Below are 18,993 nucleotides of genomic sequence, written 5' to 3' on the forward strand. Positions count from 1 at the left end.
TTAGCACAGCACAGGATATAAAGACATGAATGAGTGTAAGCTCATGATGATTTCATCTGAGCTTTTTTAAATACTTGAGCTACCATTTAAGCAATTGCAGCAGACAGCGATTTTGCTTTGCAATTATATCCAGATCGTTTGGGTTTGGCCCGACGAAATAGCCTGGGTGCTTTACCCCTTTATCTTGACTTGCAGGTATTGCATCGTTGGTTAACTCTTCTCAGGAGCAAAAAAAGTCCAGTGGGCTGGCAGCCGCGGCGGCATTTCCTTCTCCCTCTCTATATTCTGCAGTGCTGGACTACAGGACCACAGACACACACTGGAACAATGAGGGGCTTTAGGTCCATAACTTCATCATGTCACACTGAGCCAGGGTTTCCTCATACTCGCTTTATCACACACAATACCAGTGGCTAAGCTCACTATAGGGTTCTCAGCCACTGTGGAGGAGTGTTAGCTATCAGCAACAAAGAGCCTGCGATTGGCTGTAGAGCTACAATTAAGGGAATAGTGACATTTTCTAATTTGTATACCTATAATGTGATGGGAAAATGCTCTGTGTAGTGTGATAGTTTAACTCCACTATTCACTCAATGACATGAAGAATGAAGAAAGATTGAATTTGCAAGGGCTCAACTTATTTTACAATATTATACTGTCATACTGAGGTGAGGTGGGACAAGTCTTTCCAGTCCTGTGTCAAGAACTGAGTTTCAAATCCTAAACATTGTGCTTGTGTCATTTTCATTGCTTCAACAGAGTAATAATACATCACTACAATATTTAACATTTGGTTTGGCAGCCCAGGGGGCAGTGGTTAGCACTGTCGCTGCACAGCAAGAAGGTTTTGCATGTTATCCTCATATCTGGTTGGGTTTTCTCCAGGTACTCCGGCCTCCCCCCACAGTCCAGTGACATGCAGATTAGTTTTAGATAAATTGATCATAGTGAGGTTTGTTTGACTCAGTGTCTCCAGCTCCCCCTGCCACCCCCAAAGGATAAGCGGTACATATAATTGATGGAAGGATGGATTTTAACATTTGATTTAATATGTGATGACAAATGTGTTGGCCGATTTTTATTTTCAAAATAATGTGCATAAAAATCCACTTTTACATGAATGCACTAATGCTTTACATAATATATAAATAATATAGCGTGCAGTACCAACGGACATTTCCCTGCATAAAATGCTTTTATTCTTATTACTACCGTGACTATACCCTCAGACATGCTTTTACTTAACATACGTAACATCCTAAATTAGTATTTTACAGTGTTGTAATAGTTCTATTACATAAGTAAAATCTGAATACTTCCTCCATCACTTCATAGAGCCCCACATGAATGGTAATGAAATCTCCTTATCTGATAGAAAAGTCAATCAAATCAGTTACCTTGTGTTGTCACGACAAGGGGCCTGGACTACTTAACAAACACTCCCGAAACTCTACCAGGCGAACTGTTTGTCTTCAGCCTAATATCATCACAGAAACAACATGTGAGACCCATTAAACATCAGTTAAACCATACTAATCTGGTATAACTACAAATAATTCAACCTTGATCTTATTAAATGTTCTACTTCCTGCACTAAGAAAAGCTGGATGGGAAAAGTTGCTGTGGAACTTCTCAGTGTTTGAACAATGACTTATATTATTATTAACATTTGTGAACATAAACTAATCTGCATGTTTTTAGCAGAAACCTGGATATTAAGCAGCACACCTGTTGAAACATCTCTAACGGTGAATTTTGGTCAGACTATACTGTTTAAATTTCAACTCAATTTCTGGATTTCTGGAACCCATAAAAAATGCCAGAATATTTTTGATTGACTATGGACAGCCTCGTAAATCCTGCTCCAAAAGCTACACGATCACCCCGCAAATATCAAAATGTGAGAACTTTGCTACATTTTTCAGAGACAAGGTAACAGAAGTCAGATTGGAGCAAAACCAATTGATCCAATTCCCACCACCCTTTTAAGACTGTATTTAATTGTCTACAGGATCATGTGCTAGTGATTGTAAATAAATAAACAAACATTTACATTACATTACATATCATTTATCTTGCGCTTTTATCCAAAGCACTTCCAATAAGTGCATTCAACCATGAGGGTAGAAACCCAGAACAGCAAGAATCATGTACATTAGCTTCAAAAAAGTGCAACGTAACTTTTTTTTTTTTTATATCTCCCTGATGACTGGTGCTTTGATGCAGTGGTGTTCTCATTATCATTGGCTGTTCCTGATGTCTTTCAGAACATGGATGGAATGAGTTCTAGCGACATTTTATCGACTATGAGTTTTTTCTTATTTCTACCAAGGAAAAGTTATATCCCGATAATTATCTTTATCATTTTATCACCCAGCCCTATTACAGATACTATGAACAAACGTATCTCTAATTTGGTGTTCAAGTTGAGCTGCAAGTCTTCTTTGACTTTGTCACATCAAGTCTAAAGTGATAAAATTTAGGATTTGTTACGTTATGTTGTGAAACTGGTCCAACTTTCACCAAAGACAGGACGTTAAGGGACAAAATAAAGGGATCAGATTCCAGTGTTGTTGACACATATAAGGTCAATACGAATTGTTTTATTTGTACAGTAAACAATGTTACTTGATGATCTCGATCCACACCAGAGTGCATGGCGGGGAGATCTTCTCCCACAGCAGATGAGGACTTTAGCTTAGGGATTTCTTACAGATTACTCTGAAAAACACAACACCCCATAGATGTGTTTTTTAAATGTTTACACATTCTTGAAATTCCTTCCATCAACAGAGAGGTGCTTGTGCAAATCTAAATAATGATCACTTCCTTGATTCATCCACAGACCAAAAATAAATCAGATCTTTGTAAAATTCCTGAGGAAAAACAAATAGCTGAAATCCTACACTGCAAGAAGCATCTGTGCAGCATCAGCTGAGTTAGGTTAAATGATTTGAGCCTAAGTGCTTGCGCCCAGTTGTTTGGACTCTTACTTAATCTTCGACTCCTCCACTGCTCACTCTGCAGCACTATGACCCTCAGCGGAACCCGGAGAGGATTAATTGAAAAGCAAAGTTAAACTAGTTGTTTTTGGAAGGCTTTATCCTTAATTGACTGATGGCTATTGCTGTTTATCTCTTCCTGCTGCTTAAACCCAAATCCAAAGCCACTGATTGGACCAACCAGGGTATCTATGTCAGCCCTCTTAATCACTCCGAGGGTTGTCTTAATCTAATCTGTGCATCATGAGCATGCCTTATTTACTTGTTTTCTGCTCTTCACTTTCCTTGCAGAAGTTGATCGCGGCTCAGCTGTGCTCCATCCACCGCTCTAGTTTCTCTTGGAAAACTAGTAATTGTTTGTCTGTTAAGGACAGACCTCTGCGTCACTGTGTAAACATGCAGCTTGATAGCAGCTGTCAAACATATCTGCAGAGCTGTGAACAAAGGGTATAATTGCTCTATCATGTACCAGTTCAATACGCCATTACTTTCACTGCATTGTTGGGCAAGTGGCCCCTCCCAACAGAGGAGCATTGATTCAGTGAAACAGATTCATGCTCACTGTGTCAGAATTGAAGTGTGCACTCAGCTAGTGTCCCTGTATCAGACACCAAGTTTTCCAACTGAAGTACTGCTGGTGAAAATGCACCATCATTAACTGAGCTATGAAAATTAGACTACACACCCGTCATGTGAAAGACTAAATGAATCAACCTGCACCATTAACACAAAAAAACAATTAAAGTGCATTCCATTTTTTTAAGACATGCTGAAAAACAATTGCTCTTATTATTTTGAATTCACAATTAATTTTAGATTTAAAACATAAACTACTGTTGTTGAGGTTTAAGGGCAGAGGATGTTGCACCTTGCCAAGCCCAATGAGACAAATTTTGAGGGCTATAAAAATACAATCTGATTGATTGATGATTGAAATTATGTAATTTTTTAGGCAACAATTCCTTAACATATTTTGCTACAAAAATATAAATATCTCCTGCTTAATATTAAATCTCTGAGGCTTTTGGAAATTTAAAAAAAACCTTGATCAAGAGGATGACCTGCAGAAAATAAATAATAATTAGTTGAAACCCTAAATCTGACTTTATTTTAGACCTCCTAAAGAAATAGTTTAAACAAGAAAGCAATCACTGTTTGAAATGTTGTTTAAATCGATTGAAGTTAACAGTTATACTTTGTCAAGACTGAGATCTATGCAAGATTAGATCTGATTAATTTTCTAAATATTTCAAGAGGAATTACATTCTGGAGAAGACATTCTGTTGCCTTCATTCAGGCCTTATTTTCTTGACCTAAAAGTTTACAAATCTAAATGTACCTTAATAGAAATGCGGGAACCAGCTTATAACATATAAACCATATGTAGGTTTTTAATTTGCAAAATGTCAAGTTCCTTCAGGTTGCTTAAATCCCCCGAAAACAGCAAACAAACAATATGACCTCAGTACGGCAGCTAAGACATCCAATGCTACCTATTAACAATAAAACATCAAATTTGAACCGCTACATTTCATGGCTTTGTGGAGAGATAATTTAAAACTCAATTGCTTTATTTGGGGTATTAAGTCTAACATATTCAGGCACAAAGAAACAGAATGTTGTCTTTATTTAATCTAGTAAATTAGATTATTCTGTTATATACATTCACTCTAATGCCAAAAAACCACACTATATCTATGACAGAGTATCCCCCTTGGTAAATCAGTTTGAGATAGTGTCTTAGAGAATAATAATACAAGCAAATTATTTTCCAGATGCATTGCAGACTAGCTTTGACCATTTAAGCATGTCCACCTCAGTCGTCATAACTCACTGACTCCTAAATCCTGAAGTCAGACTGGGCACAAACTTCACAGTAATGTGTATTTTGGGAGAGAATGAAAGGAAGGATAAAGAAATGACGAAAATCAAGCAGGCATAAAAGGAAAAGCCAAAAAAAAAAGACTGAAAGATTACCCCAGTGACACGACTGTACTGTCAGCCTCATTCATCCAAATCTGCCAAATTTGATAATAATGAGCTGCACGATCCCATGATAAAAGATTCCACAACACAGCAACTGTGGGTCTTTGTCAAGCAGCTCTTATGAATGCAAAATACCTCAGGCTCCATGTGAAAAAAAAGAACAATATTCATTAATGTTCTCAATTTTTTTTTTTCATATCACTTGTTCTGGACCATCCAATCAGGCCCCACACGAGCTGTCACTGTGATTCCACCACGTGATGTTTAAATATGCTGACGCTGAACCAGATCGTCAAGTTGCTAAAGGAAGTTGCTTTTAAATATTTTACTTTATCTTGAAATGGAACATATTTGACTGAGATTACACCAATGTTTTACTTTTCTAACATATTAACATGTCATAAAAACTCTTGTTTTAAGTTTAAGACTCCTTCAGGGCAAATGGTTCAGGAGGTTTTTACTCTAAACTGAATGAGCAGAGATCTCCTCATCGTTAGGTAATTAAAAGAGGTAAAAACACTTTTCTGGAAACATGGTGTCAGGCGGAGCTGCGATTTTTTTTATGTCCATTTTCTCTTAAGATCCAGACGTTTTAAATGACTAAAACTCATCATTCAGTTTAAGGTCATGTTTATAGAGCTGGAAATCTTTTAATATGTGACCATTCGCCTGAGAGTCGGTGCTTCTGGGAAACACTGCCCTGCTGTGTCAGTTTTTTTTTTAAAGGTTTTTAGCAAAGGCTCTACACAACCAGAAAACGGTCCTGCATAAGTTTTATGTGATAATCAACAAAAATGTTGTAGTTGCAGATTACCTACCATGACAATATGTTATACCACAGGATAAGAGCAAAATAGAGAAAATTCCAGATTATATTTTGTGATGTAAACTAACACTTAAGATCATTTTGGATGAGACTCTGCGTGGATTTTTCTTGCAGTCCTAAAAGCTATTTTAACAATCAATGCACATAAACTGCGCTGCTGAGATTATCTGGTTGTAAAAGCTGTGAGGAAAATGTGATGAATCAGACGAAGGACTTGGCTTTATTCTAAAAGATGTTTACCTTACATATGAATTGCATGGCTACTGAATGGGGAGAAAATATGCTATGCCATTATATAATTTCCCTGGTGCGTCCACTGAGAATCCAGTAAAAAAAACTGAAGGATTTGTCCATTCACTTTAAGTCCACCAAAGAGTTAAGCATTTAAAATTCTGCAGTAAAGCTAAAGTGTTCTTGAAATTCAGCTGGCATCCAGCCTCGCTAGTCATCCGTTGATTTGATGTGTGCTTCAAGAATCTGGCCCGTAAAGACAAACTGTGAGCCAGAACATCCAAACAAACAGAGAAACCAAGATCGCTCCTTGGCAAGTTCATTTTACAGCTTCAGTGCGGCCCAGTCACGTAAGATGGCCCCCATCAGTAGACCGCCACACTACTCTCATGCTTTAATGAGACTACATTTCTGACCAGACTGAACTACTTGACCATATTATAGTGCTGACTTAAGATTATTAGTACTGGTGCAATAAAAATGTGTTTGTGAATCAGTCACGGTTCACAGGATGCTCAGACTGTATACGTTATTATACATATGTACGCACTAAGCTGTGTTCTATAAGGTAAGAGGGTAAAATGCATTTAGTTGGGTTGTGCCTTCAGTAAATAACTGTTCCCAGCATTCTTCTTTCATTCTGCTGAAGTGTTGAACCTCACAGAATAAACAGCTTTATTATATCCTCTTAAATATAACACCCATGAAATGCTTAGCACTCTGTGGTGTTGTTGATAATTTAGTTTTCTAAGGGATGACAGAAAGGTCAAGCTGAATCAATACATATACATACACTGCTCTTTGTTTGAAATGATTCACCTTAGTGTCTTTATTCCAAAGCAACAACTCTGTACCGTAAACACACTGTTGTGAGAATAAACCTGGAAACCTTCACAGTCTTTATTTAGAGGTGTCAGAGTGTATACACCTACACTGGGCAGGTTGATTGTCCTGCACTCTAGATAATCTGACTGTTTGGACTGCACAGCAAAGGTACAATAAGCATCTGAAGAATAAACTCTTTCACCATGTAAAAGATGTAGAGATCTCACCATCATTGATGACCCTGACACGTTCTGGTCAATGCACAACCATAGCTTCTATGGCAAATTTCTACAATGGGAAAAAACTAAACCCTGAAATCAACTCTTTAAAAGAATGCATCAGTGTTAATGGCAAAACATGTTGATGCATTACTCTCGGCATTGCTGCAAGAAACAAATGGCAACATGCATTTAAAATGCACCTGTGAAATTGTTTGAGGCAGGTTTGGTGTGGGAAGGAATTTTGTTAAATGTGAGATCATCTAAGCAAAACATTGAAGTACATTGAAATGAAAAAATGAAATATTAAATGATACATTAATATAACTATGAATTCACATAAATACAAAAATAGAGCAATGAAAAAAGTTTTACCAGTGCTCAACCGTGACACTGAAAAAATATTTGTATATGTAGTTCACCTTAAGACAGGCTTCAAAGGCCCTTAAAAGAGTATCTCGAAAACCAATTGACTTTTAGATGACATTTAATAGATACCCTACTGGAACAATTCCAATTAGCTTTCCATTAACTTTTTTTTGTATCACAATGATTACATTCAAAAGTGACATTAAATCTGGAGCTAAGTTATCGTAATAATGTTAATGTTATCAATTAAAGGTCCACTGTGTAGGATTCATATCATATCGACAGAAATTCAATATAATATTCATTATTATGTTTTAATTTGTGTATAATAACCTAAAACTCAGAATCAAAATTTGTCTTTATTATTAACTTAGAATGGGCTTTTGCTATAAGAAGCAGATCTGCTTCCTTGGATTTAGCCATGTTTCTGGATGTTTGCACATAAGCCCACAGCGGACAAACTAAACAGAGGGCCTTTCGTGTTTCAACACTACCTGAAGGCCAACAGTACTGTGTGCTCCACTCTTTCACTCTGTCCACAATGTTCCAAAAATATTTTGCAACACAAACCCTTCCCTCTGTGTCCCCTTGCATTTTAAATCACTACAACAGATTTTTACAAAAGCATTCCAAAGTTTTGTGCATCTGTGTGTACATGTAAAACAGAGTGTTTGGGGAATGATGATGTCACAGGTTACTTGGGGTATGCCCGCTGTTGATTTGTGTAATGAACATGCGACAGAAACAACAATAATTTTGACGGTAATATGCCAGTGGCACTGCTAGGTCTAATTACAAGTTTGTAGCTAAATTTAGCAACAGCATTCACAGGCGTCTGCCTCGCCCAATATTACTTTGTCCACAGCGGTGCTCTCTGGCTTTTGATGGATCGCCGATATAGACATTGTTGCCACCTACTGGGCCAGCATGCTTGTTTGAGCATGTAGTTGTTTTTGTGTTCCTGTCTGGATATTATATATATATATATTTTGGCCAGGGACAGCTCACCACCTTACCTGCAGCTCATCCAATGATTACTGCAGGGATATCTACCCTGGTCATGCTCCCAGTCATCGCCAGTTTGTCTTCGATACCACAGTGGTAGTATTCGTTCTTGGCTGCTTTAAACTGTGTGATTAGAGTTATTTTCCCGTGTTTCGTCAACACCGTTGCTAACAGTTATTTTCCTTGTGTCTACAGGATCTACTCTCTAGTTCGCCTGCCTTCCCTCCCCATGGACCGGATTCAGTGGACGAACACGTTGCTCTCCACTACATCACCACCTCTTGTACCACCTTACTGCGAGACAATAAAATAATAATAAAAACCAATAAGGTTTAACCTTCCACTCAGACCATCTCCTTGTGTATCCGTCTCTGTGCTAGGGGGTCCAAAAAGAAACTCTGAACTGTAACAGAACAAACTGGCCAGCTATGGACCCTGCAGAGTCACATGCACTGCCACGCCATCACGGTGCAGGGGACTTTATTGGGACAACGAGAGCAGACCCTCAAGGGATTAGCAGACTCAGTAAATTTCATCGGAGCCATGCTAACCCACGCCTGAATGCTACTCTGGTGAGTTGAGGTCTTGCAGACGATTTTTGCTCCAGTGCTCTCTAGTTTACGATTACCAACCCCGCATGTACACATCTGACACTGTAAAAATTGCTTCTGTCGTGAGTCTCCTCTTGGGTGGAGCCGCTCAGTGGGCTACGGCTCTATTGGAATGGGATTCAAGCTTTAATTTGTCATTTGATCAATTTCAAAATGGGGTGATGAAAGTCTTTGACACCCTGTTAGGGGCAAGGAGGCAGCCAGTCGCTTGCTTTTGCTCCAACAGGCTACATTCTCCGTTGCCAACTACGCTGTTGAGTACCGCATCCTGGCCGCGGAGAGCGGCTCAGATTCGCTCGCTCGACAGAGTGTATTCGCTCAGGGTTTCACCGATAATATTAAAGATGAATTAGCTGTAAAAAATGACACAGAATCCTTAGATGGATTCATTTCTTTAGCCATCCATTTGAATAATTGCATAAGAGAGAGAAAGAGAGAGAGAGCAGGTCGCCTGCAAGCCCCAGCCTTGCACACTAGGGACTCACCCTGTTTACTGTCATCTGGCCCACTCCCTCAATCAACCTCTGCTGAACCCACTGAGGAGCCCATGCAACTGGGGAGAACCAGGCTCACTACAGCAGAGTGGCAGCTGAGATTCAGAGAGAGTCTCTGCCTGTACTGTGGCCAGCCTGGCCACACCCTGGTCCAGTGTCCTAAGAAGCCAAAAGATTAGGCTCATCTGGCAGAGGAGGGACCCTGTTAAGCCAGACAAGCTCCTCCATCAACCGAACCTCATCCCGATCTCTGGTAGATGCTAAGATTAGCAATAATTCTCCCTCAAGGCCCTGGTGGATTCTGGTGAGGATGAGAACTTCATGGACTCTAATCTAGTTTCTCAGAGCAACATCCCTCTCACTCCTCTTCCTGAACCCATAGAGGTAAACCCTTATCATCCTGCTCACTTCCGGAAACCAGCAAGAGTCCATCCAATTTCTAGTCATTCCTGCCCCTCACTCATCCTTGGTTCTAGGTCAACCCTGGATGCCACAACCCCCACATTGACGAGAGTTGGCAGTGTAGTAGGTTGGAGCATGTATTGTCACTCTAACTGCCTTATATCAGACAGGCTGTCATCAGATTCTTGTCACTCTCCTGACCTATCCCTTATTCCCTTAGTTTATCACGACCTTGGGAAGGTTTTTAGCAAAGACAATGCCCATACTTTAGCCCCTCACTGACCTTACGATTGCACCATCAAACTCCTTTACAATTACACGCTTCCCTCCAGCAGACTGTACAAGCTGTCGAAACCTGAAAAGGAGACTATGGAACAATACGTTTAGGAAGCGCTGTCTGGAGGATTCATTCAGATATCTTAATCCCAGGAGGAGCTGGATTCTTTTTTGTTAAGAAGAAAGAAGGCTCCCTGCGACCCTGTATAGACTTTCAAGGCCTCAATAATATTAGGGTTAAAAACTAGTATCCACTGCACCTGATAGATTCAGCTTCTAATCCCCTTCATGAGGCTTCCATCCTATTAAAGAGGGGGACGAGTGTACCGGGTGACGCTGTTTGGCCTCACTAATATGATGTGGGTAACTGTGAGTTACTGGCGACGGTGTTGGCTTTGGAGGAGTGGCAGCACTGGTTGGAGGGGGCAGAACATCCCTTCATCATTTGGAACGACCATAAAAACCTATCTTATCTCCAGTCAGCCAGGAGACTAAACCCTCGGCAAGCTAGGTGGGCTCTGTTTTTAGGAAGGTTCAATTTCACTCTCACCTACAGACCCGGTTCCCGCAACCAGAAACCAGTTGCTCTTTCCCGACAGCCAGCCCCTGAGACCTCCAGCAATTCCCCAGAGTCCATCCTCCCTCCTTAGTGTGTTGTGGCAGCTGCGTTCTGGGAGGTGGAGTTCCGGGTTATTGAGGCCCAGCAGACTGACCCCGGACCAGGTAATGGACCTCCTAACTGTCTCTATGTCCCTGTTCCCCTCAGATCACAAGTGCTCCTGGGGGGGCATACGTCAAGACTAACGTACCATCCAGGAGTCTAATGTACGTTATAGTTTATCAGACGACGCTTCTGGTGGCCTACTATCGCCAAGGACACTCAGTCCTTCGTTGCCGCCTGCTCGGTCAGACCATCTCCTTGTGAATCTGTCTCCGTGCTGGGGTCCAAAAAGAAACTCTGAACCGTGGCAATATCAAGGTTATTTGCCTGTTGCAGTTGTCTTTATTTGATTAATAACTTGCAAAGATGGTGTGTTCTCAGAATATTTCAGGAGCTGTCTATAACAATGCAATTTCTTTGTTGCTATTGTCAGAATGCAGTCGAGAGGCCTGTGCCTCAACAAGTAGTCCATCCTATCTGTACAGAGAATGCAGTTGGTGAGGAGAGGGAAGTTGAGCTGCTACAGAAGCCACAAAGTACAACAAAACTGCTGTTTCAACGCTTGCCAGTCAGTGGTTCACAGTATTTTAGTCTTGAGGCTCAAGGTGTAAGACACCATCTAAATTTATCCCGCCGACAGCTCCCACCTCTTTAACTGCTGAACTCGTGTTACTTTAGCTAACGTTATAGTTTCACAGACTGACAGGACAAGCTGCTCTTAGCTGCTCTAAAAGCTCCAGGGAACCTGATTAAGGTGATTAAAATATTGATGTGCAGTGATTTAAAGTGTGTGAGAATCCACAGGGTTTAACTAGTTAGTGCTCGACTGCTATCTGGCTAAAAAGTACGAGAACTGAACTGTGAACATGTGACAGAAGTTAATACTGGATAGTTTATATGGAGACAAACTCACTTCTGACATTCATATTAACACATGAAACAAACATGCTAACTTCCATGATGCTTTCTGCATTTGTATTTTTCATTTTCAATAATGTCATCTCGTTGATCCCTCTTCTTCAATGGATTAATAGCAGCAGACTGGAAAATTTGCCGCCAGCTGTTTATGTCCATGAACCTAATACTCAATGGCAGTGACTGGGAGAGTGCATTAGTTAGTTCCTTGTGCGGATTTTCTTGAAATTAAATAAAGATATGCTCTACATTTGGATGGAAACCTGACTATTCATTCTGCCCTTTGTTCCAGGGTTAGGGTTGGACAACAGGGTACAAGGAGGTTGCAGTAATGTGACATTTAAAGATTATTTTATTGCAAGCCTTTAACAGTTACAACGTGTATGATATGAGTGGTTGATAGTTGTACAGTGTCTGCTCACAAAAAAATGATTGTGCACAGTATCACAATGTATGGAAAGAATAAAACTCTTATCTCTAATAAACAGAGAAATTTGGACAACTACAGTATCAGATGGTCATACTGTAGGAGTTTGGGTGTGTTTTATGATTGTTGGTGATGTTGGTGCAGGTTGTGTGTAATACTACATAATACGGACACAGCTTTGCCACTTTTGTCTGTGCAACAACAAGCAACTCTTTTGTCTGCCCTCTGTCTCTGAGGGCACGAGTAAGCTTACTGTTAATACAAGACTAAAGGTGTCTTAATGAAAGCTGTGGAAGGGAGGAATCTTCTTGCACCACCTGTTCAACATTTTCATATTCTGCGAGGAAGTGCTCAGGTTCCCAAACGAGCCCCTTACCATCTGTTTCAAAAGTCAAATGTTGGTATTCAACAACAGTCCATACTTTGCTGAGCACAGACACCTCAGAGCTTTCTAATTTCAGCATCTGCACTTGTGGTCTATACCATCTCAAAATATCTGCTCCATTATCACTGTTGTAAAAAAAGTACAGCTTATTGGAAATGCAGTTTATCTAACGGCATACTGTTTAGTAACAGGACCAAACAACAACAATCAACTCTGTATTGCTCCATTAGAATTAAAAACACACAAGCATGACTAAAACAGTAATGACATTATATCTTACATCAATTATAGCAGGGGCCATTAGTGTTATCGGGACATGCAAACACAAATCTGATGTGGTGTTACGGGAGTTCTCAGCAGCTTATCAGAAATAACGCCAACAAAGAGTCAGCTAATTAGTAGATAAAGACAAAGAATCATTGTCGGATAAACTAATGTACCAAATGCATATTAGATGTGCAGCAATGATGTCTACATCCACATTTAATTAACAGGTATCTATTATTTTAATAAGTTCTTTTTTTATTTTCAGACTCACAAGAGGCCTGAAAATACACAACCTAAAAACAACCCTAAAGGTTAACAGCTATTTTCTTATCGACTGTCTGAAATCTAAGTCAGCATGAATTTTAAGATGTTCATAGTGCATAGCCGTGTTTTGACATCAAAGCTGACAACATTTTCTGGCTAAAATCATAATTTTCTGAGTGTAACACACACTGAGTGTAACACTTCAGAATCGTTTCATTTTTTCTGTTGTGTACATAAATAAAGTCTTTGTCTGGCGTCACATGAGCTGTACTTTCAGTCACACACAGAGTCTAGTCTTGCAGTTGTGATTTGACAATCAATTAGTTAAAACCTAGACTCAATTACTAATCACTTCCTGTGCTTCAGATGGGTTCTGGAAAGACTTGGAGCAGTAAATATGTGGCTCATGTCTGTCTGAAGAGGCTACAAAAGCGAACTCAACAAAGATTTACTTGACTTGAGTGGTTATGCTTTTTTCCACATTTTCTATTGAAAAAACATGACTTGTTTTTCTCAAAACCAAGGATAATTGAATAAATCAAGAATGTATCATGGGAGCACTTACTGTACGTCATTAAGGCAACCTCACTGCCCTTTGGGCAACTGTCTGTGACGCAAATCAATTGACACGGCAAAAGAATGCTGTATGTATGTTACATATGCACTGTTTTACAGTTACTAAGATGCCACCACTCTGGAAGCTAGAAAAGAACAGGAATGACTTGACAGAAAAGAATAGAATCACTGGATAAATTAGAGAAAAATTTAATTTAACAATTAAAAAGATTCAATTAAAATTAATTCCTTGTCTTCCTGCTTTAAATTCAATTAAGATGCAAATATTATTTTTTCTATTAGAATTTATCATTATAGAATATCCTGCACTTAAAAGTTAAAAACAGATACAACTCTCTGTGTGTATATGTGCATATAACATTTATGTCAAATATCCAGTTCAATACAACAAAATACTACAAATTAAAAAGAGTATGCCTACATTTTAGACCTTGATGAAATGGCTTTACAAAGTTTAATGAATTAAATAAAAGAAAATTCTGACTAATTACCACTAATGTCTGTAGTACAATAGTGGTATTTTTGGCAATCATGAAAAACACACACACACACAGCTGAGTGAGAGTAAAGCATTAAGTTGAAGGTTTCTGATTTTCTGCTTTGTAAAAAATAAAGAAAATAAATATATATATATTATAAATTGAATTTCACTGCAATATTGAAAACAAGACCTTTTTTCTTTTTAACATTTTGTTTCTCAGACATAATCTGGAGAGCAATGAAAAGAAAATGTTTGCATCACATGACTTTTATCAAACCTGTACAAGAGATGAACCTAAAATCAATGAGCATATGTGAGATTACTTTACGCTCACCACCACTCCAACTGCAACTAACTGCGGCTATTTAAATGTAATTATGTAAGCTATTTTATTTAGTTGTCTTATTGTGGAAGGTTGGTCAGTGAATTTGTGTTTCCTTTCATCATAAGCAGTTTAGCTGTATGGGACTTTTATCGTGAAGGGTCACCAATGGAAGTTGTTCAGTTTTGGGAGCAAGGTGTTGACTAGTTGTAAAAAAGTGAACAGGTACACTGTCCAGGTTCAAGCCACATTCTTCCTTATTATACTATTACCTCTCAGTATAGGTGAATTAAACTCCTGGATATATTTATAATGGTTAATAGGAAGGTGTGTGTGTGTGGGTGTGTGTGTGTGTGTGTGTGTGTGTGTGTGTGTGTGTGTGTGGGTGTGTGTGTGTGTGTGTGTGTGTCAGCCGCTCTGAGTTGGTCAGAATCTGAAAGTAAACAAGGAGTTCTCCTCTCACCGTGAACTTCTCCCATGTGGGGAAACAATGTAAAGTAAATAAAATGAAAGAATGGTGAACGCAGCAGCAGAGTAAACCTGCCATTCACCTCTAGTTGTCAAAGCATAATTTCATTTAAATTTTATAAAATTATATTCATGTATTATGGTTGTAAATAGTTTTTCCTTGAAAAATAGTAATGTTTTGTTTTTTGTGGCAATAAGGTTGTTGAGTCAGTTCCCTCTTCTCAACTAACGTCTCAGTGGCTAGCGCACACAAAATGTGACTTGCAAGAGGCAGGACACCATAGTTACATATCGTAGTTTTTACATGTCTTACAGTTATCAAATCGTGCCGTTATCAAACCGCAGTTATCGTAAAATCGGTTAATCTAGACATCCCTACTGTGGATATACAGTACTGCACTGATGTGGAAAGGCAGAAAAATGTGGTTAAGTACTCACCCAAATTTTAACACTAAGTGACGATGGGAAGAACAGGATCAGACACCTGAAAAGAAACAGATTTTAAGTATACAGCTCATATATACAGGGAAAACTGGCTTCACAGAGAGATAATCATTTGGGCCAGTATGTGGATCGGTTCTGATCTGAACTTCTTGGTCTGAAGCTGCTGTTTGGGTGTTTGATTCATTTGTTTACTTTCAGAAAGTTGGCATTACAGCGCAGCACCAACTCCTAAAGTGAAACACTAACTTTTGACTGCAGGGGATAAATTCAAGAATGATAATTGTGACTGAAATTTCTATTTCTGGTGTTGTGAATGTCCTACATTCTGTTTAGATACAGGTAAGGGTGGGGGTGGAATGATTTTTGTCTCCAGGGCCCAAAGATGTGTATTCCTCTTGCTGAGGAATGTTTTTGTTCTGATAAATTGACATTGTCAGTTTCCCACGTTGCCACAGTGTGGCATATACTATAGGGAGCAGTGGTGGGAACACAGATGCTACATACGATTGGCGTCAGTCAATGTGACAGTTCTTGTTTTTTCTTCTCTTTTGAAGAAGGGGGGGGTCTATTTTTCTAAATCTGAACTTCCAAGTCGAGGAAGCAGGAAGGAATAAGAATGAATACACCTACACTCCCCTTCTCCCTTTAGAATGGCAAAAATCTCTTTGTAGTCGCATCATAATTACTGGTGGGCGCCAGTTTGGAATTGTTATCCATGCCTCCTTCACACTTTTTTTTTCTTTTTGCAAGAATAATTCAATGTTTTGAGAACATGCAACTGACAACTAAGTCTTTTCTCAACTTCTCTTCGGTTTCTTTATGCTGTGCTGATGTTAAGGAACTTGTAATGCTTGAAGTGGTGCTCCTTGTTATAGCACACGCTCCCGTGGTTCAGGTGTGGCGTGTTCCACAAGCACAGCGAGCAGGTAGCCACAGAGGAGAAGTAACCAGGAGCTGGGGACATGTTTGCCCAGGGAAATGAAGTTGATGAACGAGCTATATTTTGGTCTTTTCGTGAAGTCTGAAGTCTTCAAAACACAGTGACAGTATATTTTTGATTCAGTGCTTTTTCAGTTTGGAGCATTGAACTTAAATGGATCCTCTGTGTTCCCACATAGAGAGAATGCTTTCCTTTATCACACATTATTTAAATTGTTATTTTAAATTCTTTTTTATCATTGTTTTTATTCTATTTTATTGATTTTCCATTAAGGCTGTAATATGACAGAAAATTGTGAAAAAGTTGTTTCATTCTTTTTAAAATGATTGAAATGAAAAAAAAATTAGTCAATGAGAAAAATAATCATTGTTTGTAGCCTCAGTGACTATATAGTCCTGATCATAAATTGTATATTATTATATTAAATTTAACAGTGTTGAAAGTTGAAAGTTAACACAAGTAGACAGCAAAATAAATAAATAAATAAAACAGGTAATAAACCACACGTAGATGAACCTGCAGCAACAGCACGCAATGAAAGTCTTATGAATCTAACCGACACTAAAACTGCACACATCCCTCGACTACACAGACAAAAAAAGACTTCAAAAAGTCAGTTCAACAAAATCTGCCCCCCCCCCAACTGCAAAATATCCGCGTCCACCGAAATCCATGTATGAAAAAGAATGGTCGCACTGATTTCATGTCCAGCTAAGAAATTTGAATAAAAGTCCCCAAAGCAAAAAGGAAAAAAAAATAGACATAGCAGCACCAATTTCTGACCAATTGCTTTGATATTTTTTCTTAGAAGTTATGGACTTGGAATCTGTCCACAAAATTTGGAGATTCAGATACAGATGAAAACAAAAATGGTTTCAGCACGTTCTGTACTCAAACATCTGGGGAAGTTTCCAGCTGAAAAGGAGTTACGTAATTGGGGATCTTGCCAGAAATTGTGGAAAACACATCAGATGGGCTTATGGCTTTGTGTGTTGCTGTCAGTTGCCAGCCCAGTAAATTAACCAGAATTACCAACTCGTGGTTGTCTGCCTCCGCCAACCAGTTATTTTGCAGGAAGTATGTTCACAATCTACCCTTGTTTTCCTGAGTTATGACTTTGAATAATGGCCAGGAAAGTTTTTTGCAAAACATTATGTCACAGTGAAGCTGACCTTTGACCGTTTTTGGATATAAAATGTCATCACTTTTATTCAATTAGATATTTGTGTAAAATTGTGTTATAATTGGTAGATTGAATATTGAGAAATTACCAAAATCCTAAATACAAGTGTTTGTTTGTGCTTTGTTGTGTTCAGGAGAATGGGTCTGACAGAAGGATCGCTGCTGCCAAAACTGTACCAGTCGGGGATGAAATCAAACTGAAATCAAACTTGACTGGTCAATTGGTTCATCAATATGCTCTTGGCAACTTAATTCTCATTTGTTTCCCTCATCGTTGGTCCAAGACAAGAAATCCCACATTTTATGCGAGAGACCTCAAGTTGGTTGTGAATCCTAGTATTGTCTGCAACTAAGCAAACAACTGCAGGGTAGACAGCCCGGGTACGCCCAGTGCATCTGAATGGTTATGATGGAAGCTGGACCAGGATGATAACTCACACGGACCCAAAATGCTTATGTGGAAATATTTAGATGCGATTCTTAGATGCATCAGACTTGGACCACTCTGCATCTATGCAGAGACGGAACATAATTGATTCATGTTTTCCACTACATTCATTGTTTTAGCGATGTCCGGCCACTGCATATTGATAACCAGCGCTGCTTCATGATCAGGACAGACGCTCATTAAAGGTAGTCTTGTGTCAGAGTCTGCTTCCTCCTCCTCACTCCCTCAAGTGATCTGCGCTCACTTTACACTTTAACAATAAACACCATCACTGATCACAAGTTATTATAGGACACATACAGTACTGATGTTTACTTTGAGTTTGTTTGATTCGCTCCAGAGTTTATGAGACACATGTTTAAACCTGCTACACAACACGAGACGTGACCAGCCAGGACTTCAGTGTTATACTGACCAGAACAGAGTCATGATCCGACATCATCGATTTATAACTACATACTTGTGATAATCATGTCATCATGTGTGAAGAGTAACAGAGACGAGCACACACACACAAGCAAACACACACACTCCTGCAGACAGAAGTTCTTCCCGCAGATTATGGCTCAACACTGTGTTTTAACTTCATTGTTGCAGGAGAAGCGACCCCACATTTATCCAGGAACATAAATATGAATACAGCTGATTTTTTATAAAGATCAGTTCTAAGCGAGAGCGATTAGAAAACATCAGAGGAGCAGAGTCACTTGTTGAACTCCAGAGTAATGTGCCTCAGTTCATTGGCGCCGCCACGGGGGGGGGCGGGGGAGAGGCCACCTTGATACAGTAAAGGCTATAATCAGAGTTTGTCCTTTTAGGCCTTAGCTGCAGCACACAAGTCTAAACTGAATGAATGACAAATCAGCGTGGAGAGCACTGACCACTGCCATACTTACTGTTGTAGGAATTGAAAACCTTATTTTGTAAATCACAGCACACTTGTAGTAAGAGCAGTAACATATAGAAAA

General features: G+C 39.2%; 1 protein-coding gene across 4 annotated transcripts in view; it reads right to left on the reverse strand.

The window, feature by feature from the left end:
- Nucleotides 1-18,993, reverse strand: part of lpp (LIM domain containing preferred translocation partner in lipoma) — a 150,487-nt gene that overhangs the window by 109,092 nt on the left and 22,402 nt on the right. For 2 of the 4 annotated variants that reach the window (XM_020080694.2, XM_020080696.2), the window contains one exon: nt 15,450-15,495. The exons of 1 other annotated variant lie outside the window; for it this stretch is intronic. The gene's annotated coding sequence lies outside the window, so the exon portion shown is untranslated. Of the gene's footprint in view, nt 1-1,397; nt 1,478-15,449; nt 15,496-18,993 lie in introns of all 4 variants that reach the window. One more of the 4 variants, XM_069522493.1, reaches the window with a different exon arrangement.

This window comes from Paralichthys olivaceus, chromosome 3 (genome assembly GCF_024713975.1).
Source record: "Paralichthys olivaceus isolate ysfri-2021 chromosome 3, ASM2471397v2, whole genome shotgun sequence".
Lineage (NCBI taxonomy): Eukaryota > Metazoa > Chordata > Actinopteri > Pleuronectiformes > Paralichthyidae > Paralichthys > Paralichthys olivaceus.